The sequence below is a fragment of the Tachypleus tridentatus genome, chromosome 6, assembly GCF_004210375.1.
Source record: "Tachypleus tridentatus isolate NWPU-2018 chromosome 6, ASM421037v1, whole genome shotgun sequence".
Taxonomy (NCBI): domain Eukaryota; kingdom Metazoa; phylum Arthropoda; class Merostomata; order Xiphosura; family Limulidae; genus Tachypleus; species Tachypleus tridentatus.
Genome location: NC_134830.1, coordinates 144,331,162 through 144,351,678, shown reverse-complemented (window position 1 = coordinate 144,351,678; position 20,517 = coordinate 144,331,162). Strand labels below are relative to the sequence as shown.

Sequence of the window (20,517 nt, the reverse complement as noted above, 5' to 3'; positions counted from 1 at the left end):
TTTTATTTATTTCTTAAAAACTGGCTTTTATGAAAAGCAATCAAGTGAAATCATTATTTAGTTTATATTTTGTTACTCAACGCCTATAAATAATGCCTGATACATTTAGTTATTTACTTATTATAGTCTTTAGGTCGCTCTTGTGATGACTGAATTTCATCAGGGATTATAAAAATGATTCACAAAAAAGAAACATTTTGTTCATTTTCAAAGCTACTCCTAATCACTAGAAAATATTTTAAAATCATTTACAACTAAATGTAAATAATTTCCAACGCATATTCATGCAATTTTTTCTATAGAAATAACATGAAAATAAGTTTTTATGTATACGAAATTGTAAGAATAATGCATTACTAAAATCGTTGGTATTAAAACTTGCGGCCTGGCATGTCTAGTAAGTTAAGGAACTCGACTCGTAATCCTATGATCGCGGGTTCAAATCCCCATCACACCAAACACACTTGCCATTTCAGCCGTGGAGGCGTTATAATGTTACAGTCAATCCCACTATTCGTTGGTAAAAGAGTAGCCCAAGAGTTGGCGGTGGTTGGTGATGACTAACTGCCTTCCCTCTAGTCTTACACTGCAAAATTTAGGGGCGGCTAGCACAGATAGCCCTCGAGTAGCTTTGTACAAAATTCAAAACAAACAAACAAAGTCTCTCCAATGACACCGATACAGTACTTAACTATCAATCTAATGATGGGTATCACAACTATATGCTTTACGTCTATAGAACTTATTTTTTTCAACGTTAAAATCTGTAGGGGCGTTTACATTAAAGATTCTTTGTTGTTTTTTTTTAATTCGCGTAAAGTTGCACGAATGCAATCTGTCTCTAATTTAGCAGTGTTAGACTAGAGAGAAGGCAGCTAATCATACCCTTTAGCGACAACTCTTGGGCTACTCTTTTACCAACGAATAGTGGGATTGACTGTAACATTAAAACGCCCTCACGTCTGAAAGAGGGAAAATTTTTTTGGTAAGTTGAACCTGTAAGCGTCGTATTATAAGTTCAGTACCCTAACCACCCAGCTATTCTGAGTCTAAGACAAAACCTCCCTATGTCATTATGTAAATAATTATGTATCTTTCACAGATATCTGACATTTTAAAAGTTTCTTGACGAGAAGAATTTCATTTGAAATCACATGTACTGATTTGTTAGTCACTTGAAAACAAAATTATCATTTCAACGCAGAACGTATTTAATAACTTAACTTTTCAAGTAGCTGCGTTTTTTAAGGCGATGCTATAAGTTTGTATGTAATGTGTTTAAAAAGGGTGCTATAGCGGAAGATATGAATATTTATAACGCTGGAAGCGGTTTATACCTGTGGTGAGCACCGTACACACAGCCTATTGTATTGTTTTGTTTCTAAAAACATAGAAGCATATGAATGAAAGTAAGGACACTACTTTCCACTCTTATATTGTTTTTGGAATATATTTATATAGCGTTTTTTCTGTGTTAAAGATATTCTAAAGCTCCAGAAGTGAAACAGCTATTTTATCACATTTCCAAATTACCAAAATCTGAAGTGAAACTACTTTAAAGGTTTCAAACTAAAGAACTTTATTACTGCGGATTTATGTGTATACGTAAATACTGGTGATTTTATTTAAGCGTGACCTCCAGTGACACAGCGGTGTATCTGTAAACTTACAACGCTAGAAACCAGGTTTAGATACCCGTGGTGAGCACAGCACAGATAGCCCCTTGAATAGCTTTGTGCTTCACTACAAATATAGAAACACATTAAAAGGTAATATTCGTTAAATTGAATAAGATTTCCAAAATATTTTTATTTAATGAAACATGTTGACTACAAATTGAACATAAAAGGTCAGTTGGTTTTATATTGAAGACAAAATCTGGGTTCATAAAAGAACCACCCTTAAGGATCGTTTCTTTCGTATATCAGTCCTGGCAAGCGAAAAACCATAGAATTAAAACGTTGTTCGAACCAAGCTGAAGAAACAGGTTGTCAGTATCAGCAGTTATACACTTTCTATCTATGTCTTACTGTTCATATCATAGATTTTAGATAAAATGTTAATATCATATAATTTTTCTGAACTTCTGAAGAATGATTTTTAATAAATGGATACATATTAAAATATATTTTAATAGTAATCTTAATGACTGCTCATTATTAATACATGATTCATAATATTTTGTTCATTCTCATAAAGGAACTCACAACTTGGTTTAATGTCTTCTATAATGATGTACTATTTTAGTAACATGTATTGCTGTTAAGGTATAACGAAAACTTATTCTATTGTAAAGTACAGGGTTCTTACGACTTCCATATGTACAAGTTTTACGTATGTACATTTATAGAGATTTTTACTCGTTATGGGTCTCAGAGGTATCTGCTCTTTCTGAACCATTCTTGATATCCATGAATTTATTTTACACCCATGAGAGAGATCATTAGTGTGAAATATAAATAAAATATCTTTCAAAAGATCTGTGTCTGTGCCTTACTCGGTATTAAATGTTAATCTCAGATTATTTTCGTTTTTCAAAACAGGATAGTTTAATAACGAAAGGTTAAAGATACGAGCATACAATCTCTAGATATATTTAAACATATTTAATCATTATTTCTATTATACTACTTGTAACCTAACACTGTCATGTATTAACGTTTGTTGGATATTTTGAACAATTATATTTATCGACAATTTTAACTTTAATATTTAGGCAACAATGTATCCATGTCAACAATGTTAAAAAATAGAATAAAGAAATGTCAAAACATAAATGTTAATATCTTTGGTATTTTTAGAGCTCTATTATTGATTTTGTACTTTTAAACGAAATGTGTTTTTAGACAGATAAAAACAAATCAAACAATTACTGTCAATAAGATTCTAGTAATTATTTATACATGTGATTTTACTACTAATACTTATTCTGGCATTTATATATGTGGTTGATAAATTTCACTTTCGTAGTTGCTGTTGAAAATGTTTGTTTGTAATTTGGCACGTTACACAACGGACTATCTGTGCTTTGCTCACTACGGCTGTTCAAACCCAATTTCTAGCGTTGTAAGTCCACAGGCATACTTTTGTGCCACTGGAGGGCGTACGTAATGAAAAAAATTAGGAATAAACATGCTATTTAAAATATTCTTTGAACAAGTAGCTTACATTCTAATACAGTTATCTTCTGTTGACCGACTTTTATTTAATTTACAATAATAAGAAGTCGAAGAAAAATTGTGTTTAGATTTTGACTGTAAACAAAAGTAATATTAATTTAAACTTGTTTTTTTTACTGACGTTTAGTAAAGGTGAACGATCAGAAGAAGTAAAATAGTAGAATTCCACAAAGTAAATGATTTATTCTGCGAAAATCTAGAATACGAACATCAAACTGTATAATTTCATCGAAAATAAAATATATCTTTATTATTAACGTATAAGCTTACACTATGCTGTTTTGGTCTCTTTAGTTTGACCGACATTTGTGTGAATTTCGGTGGTACTAACATCACTAGAATATGTATTTAAAATCATGAAATGTTTTCCCAACAAATATCAATGTGCTCTTTACGGTAGATATTAAGGTATTGAGTTCAATAAACATTACGTTGAATTTAAAATGGAAAGCAAGCTGAACTTCATTTTTTGTCTTGTAGTGTCAGTCAGAATTTATAAAGAAAGTAGGCCAATTTAATCTAATGTATAAATTTTAATTCACTACAGTTTCATGAGCTAGTAACTTCTGTAATTGCTGCAGTCTATAAAACATTTTTCGAAAGAAACAAAGTAAAATAAATAATGTTGTAGCAGTTAAACATTTATTTGAATTAGTTATACACATAGATCATTTTCATTAATTCAAGTTTTTGAGAAACACAAATATGAATAGCGTTTTAGTTTTTACGCATAAATTTTAATGCTTATAACAGATTTAGCAGGGAACATAATTTTAATTATATGAACATAATGGACTACATTAGATGAAGTAAAAATAACATATGATTATACATAACAGATTTGAAATAATCATGAAGTAAAAACTGTATTTGCAACAGAACATTTCCAAAGTACCTGTTATAAGTAAGTTCCCTACGTATATTTATTTTTGTGTAACCTATGACTATTTCTAATTTTCACTATATTTTGTCTTTTTACTTTCAGATTTAAAAATAGATCAGACGTTGGACCACGATCAAGCTCTCAAACACAGCTGTTCTAGTTCTCTTAACGTTAGAAACATGACTGGTTTATCAATGGGGCTAAAATGGTATTATCATGTGGCTTTTTTATATTTTGGCATTTCTTCAGCTTTATCAGGTAGGCAAAAAGTATTTTTTAATGAAAATGTCAATTACAAACTGTTAGTCAGTAGTAGTATGCATGATGTTTATTTACACTACTATATATTTAATCAGTTATTAGAACAACATAATGTCACATATAACATCTAAGTTCAGTGTATTTATACATACCGTTGTTGACAGAAAATATCGAGCATAATTTAGTACCCTTGAGTATCAATTGACATTTAACTTAAACGTAATCACAGATTCCCCTTTGTCAACAACATTATAATGATCTGTAATTAGTAAAATTTGATGTTTCAGGTGACTTTAACTTGCTATATTTTAATATGTTATATTCAACACTAGAGTGGTCCGTAATGTGTTTATTATTAATGAGTTTTAATTTTGCCATTACTTGTTACACAATATATTTAAAAAAAAATGAATAATTTTTAACACAACAGCAAAATAAAAATAATCAAACTTTTACTCAACATTAAATAAAGTAGAGAACATACTTGTAATATAAAGAATAATAAGTCTTGAAAGCAAAAGTAAGATATGAGTATATTTTCGTAAGCTAAACTTGAGATTTTGAAATACGTACAAGAATAATTTATTCAGCTAAAAATAATATTTCCAATTTAACTGTTCCACGATTTTATATGCTTGCGTTTATACTAGTTTTTTGTGTTTTTTTAATCAGGGACTGCTAATAATTAAATATTCCATGTAAGAGTCAATATCGTAATGTAATTACTTGTTATATTTAAATGAAAATATATTCAATGAATTTTTATTAGCCTTGTTTATTAATTAGTTCAATAAAAACAGCTACTTTTACTGAGTGAGAAACAAATATGGAATAAAAAAACGTGTAATGAAAACTACTCAGACTTTTAGTTGTGATAAATATTTCTTATTCATAGTTTTGTTATTTTGACGAAGATGTTGAGAGTTTGTAGATTAAAAGTGAAAAAGACGTGTTTCTAGCATACCCCAAATTACTGAGAGTCATGTTTGATTCTTAGCTAAATATGCATATAAATGTAAATAATATGGTATTTATTTTGTAGCTCATAGGTAATTCACCAATTCTATTAATTAAATAAAACCTATTTACATCAAGATTACACTTGAAATTTACATATTTAGTTTTGCATATGCTTGTGTTCAGTTAAATTATCCTTTTAAAGAAAGAAGCAGTAATAATAGCTTAGCCTAGTGCTTTTTGTATAGATAGGTTTCAAATTCTTACGTTATTGTTAATTGAAAAACCATAAAAAAGTTTCGATAATTTTTCTATTGTTGACATGATGGTAAAAACTAACTTAATTTGATTCACATGAACAAGAAGATAAAGATTAGGCAAGAAATTTATTTGAAGCCTTACGTATGGTACTTCAATTTATAGAAGTTTTAAGTGAAAGAAATTTATTTATCATTGAAGATTACACGTTATATAAAACAGTCTAGTGAACTTTTATTTAAAATGTAAATTATTTGTAATTTACTTTCCATGTTTAACAGCGAATGAAAGATAATATTTACGTAGTGGTATATATATATATATATATATATTACATAGTGGTATTACACCATAAAATACCCCGCTGGTAGAGAAGTAAGTCTACGTATCTACATCACTAAAATCAGGTGTTCGATTCCACTCGCTGGACTCAACAGATAGCTCTATGTAGCTTTGCTATAAGAAAACACACATAAAATTGTCTTTATAATTGATCAATATAATTAAAGGTTTAAGATCGTAAAAAATAGAAAAACAAGTTGAATTAATATGCAAATATTATATTTTCAAACATACAACTAGACTTTTAAAAACAGTAAACATATTAGGTTGGAAATAGTGTCTACATTATTTTTCCAAGCTATAAATCCCTATTTTGACTCAATGTCTATTTTACTTATCAAGAATACAATATAAGTTGTATAAATCATTTTTCAGTTAATGCACGTTAGTTAAATTCTTGTTTTTTTTTCAATTGCTGGAAATATAAGCCTTAAAAAATTCTTGAGAGCGAAAAACGAAGAAATGTTTTTATTGGTTTTAGTAACTTCGTTCAGGTTTAAATAAAATATTCATAGTCGCTTTTGTAGGCTTGTGAAACAATAATTGTATGAATAATAATAATAAAAAAACGAATCCACGAATTTCAAATTTTGTCTAACAATCGCAAAATCAGTTTTTGCTGTTACTAATAATTTAGCAGTTTTATCTATTGCAAAAGAAGGTCTTGAATGTTGTTTCAAGAACAAACACCGCTTTTCAAGACGTTCTGTTTTGTGAAATTCTTGGGGTATCTCAATTATAAACCACTCTTGCGATTCCTGATAGACTATTTACAGTGTTGGATATTTTTTTTCACACTCTGTTTAGATTGCCTTAATTTTTACGAGGTTGTGTATTAGTGTCAGAACTAGTGTAAAATAGTTATGGGCACTGTGTTTGTAAGCTGATTCATAGCTCAACCATCCAAACATAAATTTGTATATTTATTAACAAACCTAGATTTAAAGATAATGTCTCTAATGTCATTAATAAACAATGGTCATAGGGTCTATTTCTTGTTTTAACATTTAGCTGCACTTTCTCTGACATTGCTTGACATCACCGTAACGTAGAATTCCCGAGAGACTGAATGTAACCCATGGGGTGATGTCACTCACAGGTTAAGGTTTCCTGAAATTACAAGTTGTTTACGATTTCTTCTCTTGGACTTTGTTACCCATTACCTTCTAGCAATTTTTAAAGGTTTTAAACCTGGGTTCTTGCCTGGCCAGCATAGTGTCTTCATATTCACCATGAAGCAATGAAATAAGGCATTTTCTGTACTCACTGAATGGAATTTCATCTTTATTTTACATTACTATTTACAGTAAATAAATATTACTAACTTTTTAACCCTGTGGCATAAAGCAAAATCATCCTGGAATGTGCATTAGGGATCTCCACCGAAGTGATCTCCAGTTGTTTGCACCAACCAGGAGACAACGACTTTGATCTACTTGTCAGCATTGATAATGCCTTTCAGAAATGCAGACATCATGCACACGCTATCCAACGATACATCTCCATATCACCTGACCCTACGGATGTTTCACAGTTGCATCCAATGGAACAAGACTCTTCCCAACATAGACGTCGTACAACGTGCTTTCATCAGATCCGCATTATTTGAACTTGAATTTGTTTTCGAAGAATCCTTTTCAGAGATTACTTCAGTCCATTATTTGACCCATATGAGTCTCATCTCGTATTTGCCGTCTTGCTTGGAGACCAGTGAGACACCAAATTGTGTGTGCGATGATAGTAACCTCTGAAGTCTCCTATCTTGCTCTTTTGGTCTGCATATGATATACGTCGATTATGCAGGCTCGTGCATTTTAGAATACGGTCGTCAACTGCTATGGAAACTTTTCTACAACACATTCTCTATCGCCTTTTTCTAAATTCATTCTCTCTGTATCTGTACACCCACAAGACTGGTTGAATTTAATTTCTCTGGCAACCTAACTCATCGACAACCCATTTTGCTCAAAGATACGATTACTGCTTTTTCTGTATAATTCACTCACATTCTTAGGTCACGATAGCACCGCACGCACGTCGTAGTGATGGGTTCTTATACCGACTTCCAGTTTTAACCTCTATTTATAGCAATAAAAGCTGTTGGTTGCAATACTCAGACAGCCTATAAACCTGCTGATGTAATCATTACACAGTACTGTATCATCCACGAAACACGTTTGCACCTAAAATCAGACAATGATTTCGAAGAAAACTGTGAAAAGATTGGATGATGGAATAAATGCTTCTATTATTGTACAATCTATAAACTACTAAAAGTTAAAACGAGTTTTATCTTTTGTAAAATTTTGTGTGTGTTGCTAAGCGCAAAGTTAAATATAGGGCTATTTGTGTTCTGCCAACGGCATGTATCGAAACCAGATTTTTAGTGCTAGAACCACACAGATTCGCAGCTGAGTCACCACGGGGAGAGGGAAGGGATTCATATAAGATAATTTAAGGTAACATTCTATAATTTAAAGTTAAACTCTATTTTTATTCAAATAACAAAATAAAGATGAGTGTATTATTGGAGGTTAAAAACACGTAGAGTTGGAGATATATGTTTACTTCCACATGAAATGTATTCTATATTTTGATAGAGTATGTATCCATTTGTTTCCGTTTAATCTATAATATTTTGTAATTCTAGTTTTGCAATTTCATTTTCCCTTGCTTTTTTTTTGGGGGGGGGGAGTGTGTGTGATAACACTGTGATTGGTTAATGAGCTTTTTATTATTATTTGTGATTGCTACTATACGTTGAGGCAGGGGTGGCCATTCTTAGTGAACCCAGAACGGTAAATCCAAATATGTTTACGTTAAAACTATTTGGTACAGGTAAGAGTGGTCAAAAAAGTGAACGCTGTGTGGTGTTAACAAGCCATCTACCTTCTCTTTATTCTATCAGTTCAAAATTAAAGATGGTCACATCTAGGTAGTCGTTGAGTATCTTTACGCGAATATCTGACTTAAAAAACAACTATAGTCTTGCATTATTTCTCTGGTCTGATGATAAAATTATTTTCCTTAGGACACTTATTGTTCTCTTATGTATGAAATAAGGCATTTTATGTATACGACTATATTTCTTTTGGCTGTTTGACGTGTTAGCAGTCTGTCTTGCTTTGTTTCATAATTTAACTCGTATTTGTTTTCGTCTAAAAAAAGGCGTGATGGATATTCCTTATTTCTTTACAGAATAACAGACTTTCTCGGAATTTTACTTGCTAATTTTATAGTTACATCTGATGAACAGTAGTAGTTTCTGTAATGCTTGATATAAAAATGTACCCTTATTGAAATTTGAACTGTGGAAACCTGTTAGTTTGACATAATCAATCATGTTTTCGGTTAGTATATTTTGTCACGTTTAATGTTTTAGTTTATTATTTTTTGTAACTTATATTTTAGGCGTGTGAATTTCTGGTTCTACATACCAAATACTTTTTTGTTCTTTTTATTTGCAAAGCTACACGATGGGCTATCTATGCCGTGTCTATAAGTTGTATCAAAATCTGGATTTTGATGTCATAAGCCTTCATACTTACATCTAGCTCAACTGGATAGGGAGAGCTACAGGAAGGTGTCTAGTAACTTCTGACGACGTCTATATATCATGATATTTTACTAAGCCATCTTTCACTATCATATTTGTTAGTTTGTCTTTTAAATTTCGTGCAAAGCTTTACGAGGGCTATCTGCGTTAGCCGTCCATAATTTACCAGTGTAAGACTACAGGGAAGACAGCTAGCCATCACCACCCATCGCCAACTCTTGGGCTACTCTTTTACCAACGAAGAGTGTGATTGACTATCACAAAAAATGTTCACACGGCTGAAAGGGCGAGCACGTTTAATGTGACGAGGAATAGAGCTCTAGACCCTCGGATTACAAGTCGAACACCTTAACCTAACCATTTCGAGCCCTTAACTATCAGGAACTTTGAAACATTACTTACAACCTTTCACTTTAATCGTTGATCCAAATTCTTATATGTTGACACGTTCGTATATCGCTTTAGTCATATTTTTTCTTTTACAATTCTTGTCTCTAAATATTTATTCTCGTAACCCTACTTTTTGAAAAATTAACTAATTAAAGTACTCTAAGTAATATTTTACTTTTCACGCATTTTTACTATAAAAGATAAGAAAATAGGATGCATTACCCGTTTGAACGTAATATGTTAAAGAGTAACATATTTATATCACATTTATGGATACGTACGTAATAGTTACATTAAATAGTAACTTTGGTATAAAACGTACAAGTAGCGCAGTTTCTTTGATTTTTATCTAATGCTTTCAAGTTGTGAAGCTCTTATTGCGTAACAGCTTCATGGCACTATTTTCATAATAAAAACAATTCAAACTGGGTACTTCGTTACTCAACAGTAAATATACATGTGTTATTTGCTGTCTCAAAATATCGAGATCAGGTACCAGTGGACTTGGAGAGGAATGGCTTTGATAGTTTGCCTTTCTGATCCGATAAAGCGCTTTCTTCTACATATAATACCTCGTCTTTTATAAACATTTGTCGTACTAGTGAAAAGAATGATTGGATAAGATGTGTTTTTTTGTTTATAGTGGCTAGTTATACAATACTTGGAAAATAGAAACATGCAAAAACTTGCAAATAGAAAAACTCTGTTGTTTAAAAGTGGTGTTGCCCTAAACTGGTTAAATCATAAACATATTATTCGAGCTACAAAACCTCTGGATATTAAAAGATATACAAACCAGAAACTTGAAACTAAAATAACCCTCTTTTCTTCTAATGATTGAAACACAAGGCAGTAAGTATTTAATTATGAGTAGTTTGTTTGTTCGTTCGAAGTTAAGCACAACAACACAGTGGGCTATCTTTTCTCTATTCACCACGGGTATCGAAACCCGGAGTTTAGCATTGTAAGTCCACAAAAATACCGCTGTGCCACTGAGGAGACACTATTATGAGTAGAACACTTGCTTTGTTTATTTGAATTTAGGTCAAAGCTACTCGAGGGATATCTGCGCTAGCCGTCCCTAATTTAGCAGTGTAAGACTGGAGGGAAGGCAGCTAGTCATTACCATCCGCCGCCAATTCATGGGCTACTCTTTTACTAATGAATAGTGGGATTGACCTAACTTTATAACGCCCCCACGGCTAAAAGACGAGCATATTTGGTGTGACGAGGATTCGAACCATCGACCCGCGGATAATGAGTCGAGTGCCCTAACCACATGGTCATGTCGGGCCGTGTAGAAATTAGAACTGTCAACTTAATACACTTCACATAGATATGTATAAACGTTTCAAAACTTCATCAGTTTGTTCATTTATAGAATATTGCATAGATTAATTATATACATTATGGCTTTTAATGAATATAATAAGAAAAAAGCTAGGAAGTGCTCAGAAGTAAAGAGAGTATTATAAGTAAAGAAATGTCGATTTACGAAATAGACATTAGTATTTTATACAAAATGATCGTTAAAGAAAAATGAATAATCTTATTGTTGCATTTCTTAAATCCGGAGTTTAGTTACTGCATGGTATCTAGAGTGTGTAAATTTAAGCTGAAAATATAAAAACAACAGCAATTTTCATGAGATAAGATTTCCTAATATCGTTGTTTTAATTTTCCTCCAAAGCATGTAGCGTATATCCTCACAATATATGCGGACGTATATACCCTATACTCCTGTACTTTTTAATCATTCAGGAGAAATCAACATCATAATATTTTTTTAAAGATTAGTAACCTTCATTCAGTTTTTATATTACTTATTACTAGAGTGTTTTAATACTCATCAGCATGCTGTTTAACAAAAATATTTCATGTTTATCCAGAAAACTTATGCAATACCATGTTAATTAATTTTAATTATTTCACAAAAAAACAACTAAAGCTCACGATGATGAGAAATTCCTTTGTAAGCAAGCAATCTCATTTAATATTACTAAGCATGCTAAATACTTTAGTCGTTGCTTGTTGAATTTTTTCTTCACTGCTGTCTGCTTATCGCGTGCTTTACTGTTGCCACCATAAAAGGAAATTAGGTTTACCTTGGCGCTCGTGCTTGCTGGTTTAACCGTATAATCAACGCCAGCCTCAGCATTATTTTGATGATCGTAGAAATGCCACTTATTCTGCGCTTTTAGTGATTTTATTTTTCGATCAGGATGAGGTTTAATATTTTTTAAAAAAAAACAACACCTTACAGCTCCTTTATGGACTCTTAAAGTATATAATATGAAAGTCTTAAGCAAAGAAATATTAGCGTCCATCTTCTGGATTTCATAAACTGATGGGATACATAGCACGTGATAGAAGTTTCAACCCAATACTAAGTAGTTTTATATAGAAAACATCAGGATCCTTTAACAGATTTAAAAATGTTAAATACAAAATATACCAGTTCTTTGTAGCAATGTTTATATAATCTCTCGAATATTTCTTTTTATCATATTTGTACTGTTAGTAAAACAAAGCAATTATTGATGAAAATAGGCTTCTTTCAAGTAAAAAGCTCAGCCTGTTGCTTAGGAAATACATTAATCGTTTTGGCATTGTCAATATTACCAAAGTTAATTTAATGTGTTCAGTGTATTCAAGCCAGACATACCCTCTTGATGACGAGAAACGAACTTGAAATTAACAAAGGTTAACCTGAAGATGACCTAGGAAGATCGATACGTTGTTCTCTGCTTATCAATAAAAGTGTTAATACCCATACCAGGCATACACTGTTGACCAAGTCACTTGACTTGCCATTTAAGGATCGTAAGTTCTCACCTCATTTACGATTATTCTTGTCCTTTCTGCCATATGGGCGTTATAATGTATAAAAAAAAAGTCTAAGAGCCATTGGTGAGTGATGTTAATTATCTGTCTTCAATTTGTTTTATCAGTTTATAATTAGGTATGGCTATTGCGTCTAGCTCTGGAATATTTTTGTGATAAAGACAAAAGGAGGTATTGTATATCACGGCTAAATATCAACATAATTAGGCCAGGCGGTTAGGGCACTCGACTCGTAATCTGATAGGCGCGGGTTCGAATTCCTGTCGTACCAAACATGTTCGTTTTTACAGTCGTTATAATGCGACTGTTATTCCCACTATTCGTTGGTAAAAGAGTACCTCAAGAATTGGCGGTGTGCGGTGATGATTAGCTGCTTTCCCTCTAATCTTACACTGTTCAATTAGGAACTGCTATGCAGATAGCCGTCGTGTATTTTTGCACGAAATGAAAAATTAAACAACAAATAGTCGAGATAGTTTTTAATGTGTAAACTTAACTAGACAACACGTAGACGTTAATACCTTTCTATCTGTCTTTCTTATCCATCTATCTGTATTTTATCTCAGTCTATTTCTTTCCAGTCTCTCCATTTCTTATCCGTCTATCTGTGACTGTGCGTCTTTTCTACTTGGGTAATGGTTTTTCATTCTCGGGTATTTGCGCAAAGCCAAAAAAAGAGAGCGTAGCTCTTCCTAATTTTAAAGTGACAGATTTGGGAAAGGCAGACAGTCAACAGCTCCCACTGTCGTCTCTTGAGCTACACTAATTGAATAATGGGAGTCGACTCAAACAACGAACCCACTACATCAAAGTGCAGAGTGGATTCACAGCCTGACCTATTAACTACCGTACTACACCCGGCTTCTTGGATGACGTAGAAATGTAAATTACTAATTCGAAATGAATAATATAAAATAAGTAAATAAACGCCTATAAAATGTATCTTAAAATTTAATTTTTGATAATTGAAATTGTAGCAAGATAGTTTTATTCACATAAAAATGGTTCTGTGTACATGTTTATTACTCCTTGCTTAAGAAAAATTGTCCCTTTTCTTGATTAACAACAATGATATTATTTCAATTTTTTATTTATATGTTTATATGTGCATTAAGTTTGAAAACAGTCGTATAACAAAGTTTATAAATCTTATAATATTTTCTTTACGAAACACTACAATCTTCTTTCCTCTATTCGGATGTACTTTGTTCATGTTTCGAGAGCTGTTCCTTTCGAATTCCTTTACCACCTACTTTTTCTCCCTCGAGATTCTACGTCAATTCCAATATTGATTTGGTTTTGTTCTTTTCTACAAGTTCAGTTTATCACAAGATGTTGTGGTCCATTGTCATATTACGAAATTGAATAAAATAGCTGAAGAGAAAGGGCGTATATAGGAAAGTGAAAAGGCTTAGTCGTACTTCTTTTTATACAGTTTTCCATGTTTACGAGTTTTCTCAACAGAACTTTTAGCACGCAGAGAAGACAAAAATAAAATGATCCGTTGTTACCTAGGCTTAATTACAACATTTATCATACTTTTATCTTCTCTTACAGTTAGCTGTGTGTGTCTGTTTCATCTATCTCCTTAAAGTGAAAAATCAACACATTAACCTTAAGTTATATACTTTATTTAGTTACACCTTATTATTAAAATATACACACTTGCACAACGATAATCCTTTAAAAATTAAATTAAACCATTAACACGGATATTTTCATTCAACAATTTGTATACTATGCTTATTAGTCTTTGTGGCAACGCAATATATAATTGTTTAAAGTTTTATGCGTGAAGATAATTGCTATTTGACTAACAGTACACAGATATAATACAAATTTTTGTAGACATTATATTAACAACGTTCCTTCTGAAGAAACAGCAACGATGTAATAAATTATATTATAGACTTTATAACAAATACTCTATATCATAAGCTGAAATACAGCTTCAAAATAACCTGTTATTCCAGACTTAGATAATCGTCTTATGTACGTCATAGGTATGACATTATAAAAATCGAACAATTCTCTTTCAATAAAATATAAATATATCGTTTTATAAGATATCAGTTGGTTAGATTGTAGCTAAGCACGATGCTATATAACGGGCTATATGTGCTGTACACATCACTAGTATTGAAACCCCGATTTTAATGTTATAAATCTGTAGACTTTCCGTTGTGCTACTCGTGGTTCCAGAATTAGGCAGGAAGGCTAAATACATAAATATATGTAATATAAGGAAGTAAGTTTTTCTCTGTGATATCAGGTATTTATATTTCTTTAACATACGTATTGTATTTTTGTTTGCTTGAGAATTTCGTTTGAAGCGAAACAAAGTAATCACGATATAACTTTTGTTAGTTTATTGTTTTTTGTAGAAAAGCTGCTTAAGGGCTTTCTACGTTACATGTTCCTAACTTTGAATGACAGACTAAAGGGAAGACATCTAGTCAACATCACCCATTGCTAAATCTTGGGATACTCTATACCACCTCCACGGCCGAAAGAGTGAGCATGTTCGGAGATGGGACTCGATCCCACGACATATAGACTAATAGTTAGTACCTTGATCACCAGGCTATGTCTGTCCTTACGTAAAACACTCTATAATTTTGAGCTCATAGGTTAGAGAGTTGGCAGGTAGTCAACAGAACTCACGGTTAACTCTTGGACAACCATGTCTCATTGAGTAATAGGAGATAACCGTCATTTTTATAGTGCAACTACGATTCTAAAGTGTAGATCTTGTTTTGCAACATCGGATCTCGAATATAGAATGATCGATTTCTCTGTTTGAACTCTCTAATCACTTTGCTATGCTTGGGTCATATACTGTAAACATCTAGACATGAATTAATATAAATCATATTTATATTACAGAATGTTTTTGTATAAAGTGAAATAGATAAGATTAAGTCAAAATAAAGCTCGGATGTGTTTGAGTGAGTAACGGGCTGGACTGTGAACCTGAAGGTCCAAGATTTGCATTAATTTGCCACAAAATTGCGATGCACATGTTTGAAACTGAGACTGGGATAAAAATTGAGGATCAACTACCAAAATGCAATTAGAGTAGTTCCCAAAAAATTGGTAGAGGTCGCTGTTGATTACTTACACTACCCCTACTCAGCCAGCCCTCACCTCCTCAGTGATACAACGGTGTGTCTCCAGACTTACAGAGCTAGAAACCGGATTTTGATATCCGTTATAGATAAAGCACAAGTTGCCCTTTGAGCAGGTGTGTGCTTAACTACAAACAAATTTATTCAACTAAACTTCAATGGAGTCTTGTTGTTGTGAAACTTTCTGTAAATGTCAGACACAAACGAAACACCAGAGACGGTTTTATGACCGATTTTTCGTAACCTATCATATCCTTTTAGAAGGGAGTAAAACTATTGTGTTGAAGTCGTTTTAACTGAGTTTTTAATTTATTTATAACGATATCTTTTAACACGTTCACTTGTTACTATTACCTCTTCAATCATTCGTATTGTTTTTCAAACTGTTTATAGGATCCCAAAATTTAAATAATATACCAACATAATACCTTTTTGTTGAACACTAAAATAAAACTATAATAATAACAGAATGACTCATTTTGATTTGTAATTGAAATAATTTCTCTTCAATTAAATTAAGTAAATCAAATATGAAACGCAAAATATTTGTCACATAGACCACGATTTTAAACACTTAATCGATACATTGCCCTCTAGTGAGTTAGCGATAGATGTACAGAATTAAAATGCTTAATTCTAAGATTTGATTTCCCGCAATATAAAGAATATACAGGGTGTTCGGAATGTCACTGTGCAGTTTTGTAATGATATTTTATTCAGTCTATTTCAAGCCAGCAACTGATAGCGGTGTTTAGAAACAAAATAAGAAGGTTCCAGGCCTGTATTGATGCGAAAGGGGAGTCACTTTCAACATTGTTTATAATTGTCATTCATATTTACCTCCTGTATTCTATATTGAAACATGTCTGTTAATAAATATATAAGTGCACAGTGACTTTCCGAACACTCTGTATAATCCATCATGTAAATTTGCTCTAAAACAAACAATTTTATAAAAATTAATTAATTTCTCAAATGCTCTAGAACTTTCTATTGCACATCTAAATTATTTATATGAATAATATAATTAGAGATGTTTAAGTTAAATCGCAGATAAAAATTACGGTTGTGCATTTCTACTATTCACAAAAATCGTTATTTGTTAAGCTTTACTTGACTGTGCGATAACAGTGGCTGCAACCTATTCATCCTTAAAATATAACTTACTGAATTGTGCTTGGTCACTCCCAAAACTATATTTATTTTAAAGTATAATTCGGACTTTAGAAATTCAGTTCTACATTCAGTTTAAGCTTATTGAGTGTAAACATTTGAATACTGTTTTATTAACACACAATTGAGAAATAAATAACTAAAACTGTTTTATCACACTCAGTCAATCATGATGTCCTCTCCAGCTTCGAAGGTCGACAGATAAAGTTTATTTCTTGTTTTCTGATTTTCACTGTCTGCACCAGCCTTCCTAATTTCAGCTTCTTATCTGCAAACCACTTTCTAAAGTCATTGATCGAATCGAGTCTCTGTCTCACTAGTGCTTTTCCTTATATTTTATCCATCGGTATTACTACCATCTTCCGCAAAATCTAATTTTGTACTCAAAGTAACAAGTATTTCATTTCCTACATGTGCCTAACAATTGTGTTTGTACTTCCCAATACCTTTTATTAGTTTTATTTGTATGAAATTGACATTCAGCATTCGCTTGTTACACTATATTTCAATTACTTTAAATTGTCATTTTGTTTCAACAGGATTCATATTTTCAGCTCCTAGATTAGGTCTGACAAAACGTGACATTTTGGTACTATCTTCAGCCTTGACACATATTTTGGTACTATATTCAGGTTTGACACATGTTGTTGCACTATATTCAACTTTGACACATATTTTGGTACCATATTCAGACTTTCGTACTATATTCAGACTTGATACGTATTTTAGTACTATATTCAAACTTGACACGTATTTTAATAATTTATTTTTAGTCATTGCTATCATTCATCTTATCTCTTTCTCCACGCTTACCAAATGTACTGATACTTTTTTTCTTACTAAATAAACGCATCTAACTGTTTACGTCGATACATATTCTGGGACCTCCTTCACATTGTCAAATCACTAATGCCTTACTTTAGTTGAAACTTATTCTAAGCCAATAGTATTTCCATTTATTAACAGGACTGTTAAAGAAAACTAGTTTTATCTCTTATGATAGATGTTAATTGTTTTCACTCTTTTACCTTATTTATCACCAATATGTCTGCATATAAAATGCATATAATGACGAGAGATAGCAGACATCCTTCTTTTACGCCTATCTTAACCAGAAACCAACTGTTCAGTTCTTCGTCCATTAGAACTGCTGCTTTCTAATTCCAGTATGAATTATTCATGATAATAATATCTGTTTGGTCTTATACAATCTGTTTCATGATCTCCGTTAACTTCTTACTGTTAATTTGTCAAAAGTCTTCTCAAGGTTTATGAATCTTGCGTAAAGATTTGTTTGCACATTTGTACATTTATGTTTGTTTTCATCTAGCATCCTACAACCCAATATCCTCTCTCACGTACTTCGACAGCTTCTGAAATTTAGTCCTAAGACATCTCATATTTTTAACCCTATGTTTAGTTATACTGAAGATTACTCTTACCATTTCTTTTGAAGTAGGATTGGTAAAGCTGATTGTCTTGTACTGCCCACACTGTATACTCTAATGTGGATAGATATAGAAACCAACCTTTTGAAATCGGTGGACATTGTGCTTTCTCTATAAACTGAGTTGGAAATTGCTCTCGTATACGTAATCCTTAAAATGCCCATTTTTCTTACAGATTCTTTTGGAATCTTGTCTATGACGAAACCTTTTCGATATTTTAAATCTATAACATCTTCCTGTAGTTCCCTTTCTATTATATCTATGCCAATGTTAGTTCATTTTACCATTTCTAAAGCTGGTTGATCTTTTCAGGTGTCACTATAAAATTATCTTAGATATTCCACCCACCTCCTTTCAAAATTCTCAATTTCAAAAACTCTCGGCTTGACCTTATATGTCATAGCTCTTGACTTGTCCTTACTTGTTATAGCTCCTCTAAAAGGCAGGGTAGTTTTCTTATTAGTTTATTCTGTTGTTTTATAAATGTATTATACCTCTTACATTCCTCAACTTCTGCACATTTCTGGTTCAGATGCTCATATTTTGCTCATCAAAACATATGTTTGATATCATTTTATATCTCTGCTTATTACTGTTCTTCTATTGGTAGTTTCATTCGTTTGTTCTGGTTTTACAATCTCGTCACTGATAGTTTCTTTCGCTCTACTTCTTATTCTTCTCTTCCTCACAGTACACTCTTTTGCTTTTTATGACATCTAACTCACTAGTTCTCAATATCTTTGTTTATATTTTGTTCATTCAAATTTTCAATCCAATTTTAATCTTTATCTTCAGTTATTTTTTTCACTAAGTTGTTATAACTCCAATTTAGCTCTGTGTGAAGCCAATTTTTCAACTTTTTCAGTTCATTGAGTTATGATCAGAGGTAAAATCTGATGTTGTATAATTTCTGGCTATTATAATCATTTTTGTAACATTCTTTACTTAACTTGTATTGTGTTTGACATTTCACAGTTCCTTCACCATCTTTTGGTAATTTCCCAATATACAATTGTTTAAGATATTTTTCTCCTCTCTGCATAGTTTCCTTAACATCCAGATAAAAGCTTTCGATTACTCTAACAGATGTAGGTGCATAGACACGAATGGTGGATAAATCAAAGAGATTTGCCCAAAACCTGACGAATAATACATTATCTGAGATAAACCAGAAGGCTTTCACTGTTGCTATGATATCTATGTGATGTACTTCCTCGGTAGGTCAGCTGTGACCTTATGGAGTTACAATACTAGGACCCAGGGTTTGATTCCCTGGGGTGAATAAACTACCGATAACTCATTGTATAGCTTTACGCTGAAAATTCCAAAATTTCTTGATGTTCGGTTACTTCTGAACACATATATTTACAGCATTTATTCATAAGAGCCACTGAACTAGCCTTTTATGTACATCATAATCCAATATTTTCAACATTGAACGTCATCTTGTCATAAGGTTCCCCGTTGCAGTTTTTATGGCACCAACATTAAAAACAAGGTCTCTCACGGGATTGAACTTTACAATTATCCCATTATCATGGAATTCACTAGTCTCAGGAAGACAAATCTCTCTCCCGTAATAGTCGGCTCGGGGTTCTTATACCCTAGCATTGACTACTTCACTTTGGCAAAAGAAATACTTTGGTACGAATAAGTCTACAAACTAACTCAGTTGTAAAAAATGGGCGCAATGCGAACACCTTCACGAAAGAATATTAGCGTCGCTGGAGTATGTAAGTTTTACCTAGAGAGATAAAACAACTTGTTTTCTGTTATCTTCCTTTTCTTCTCTTTGGTCACTGACGTTATAAGCGGATTAACTGTTTTCAGCTGCATTTTTCCTTATTATCTTTTCATTGAGTCTGTAAGAAGCTTTGAACGCATTTATTCTGTACTTCTTATAATTATGTCCATGGTTTTTAGAATATACACTTAATATACTTTCTAAAGTTTTGAATTTCAGTCAGATTATTAAAGTTTTCTTTGCTTAATACACGACAAAAATAACTGATGGACATAGAATAAAACCCGAAAGTAATGATTATTTTTTTACCAAAATATTCAAGTTGCCATAAATATATGGAATGGTTTCAACGTT

The 20,517-nt window shown here is 32.1% G+C and overlaps 1 pseudogene across 1 annotated transcript in view; it reads left to right on the top strand.

The window, feature by feature from the left end:
- The window catches only part of LOC143251753 (uncharacterized), a 119,835-nt pseudogene that overhangs the window by 80,396 nt on the left and 18,922 nt on the right, over positions 1 to 20,517 (top strand). The window contains exon 2 of the transcript XR_013028648.1: positions 4,165 to 4,320. The product of XR_013028648.1 is annotated as an uncharacterized LOC143251753 (transcript). The remainder of the gene's footprint in view (positions 1 to 4,164; positions 4,321 to 20,517) is intronic.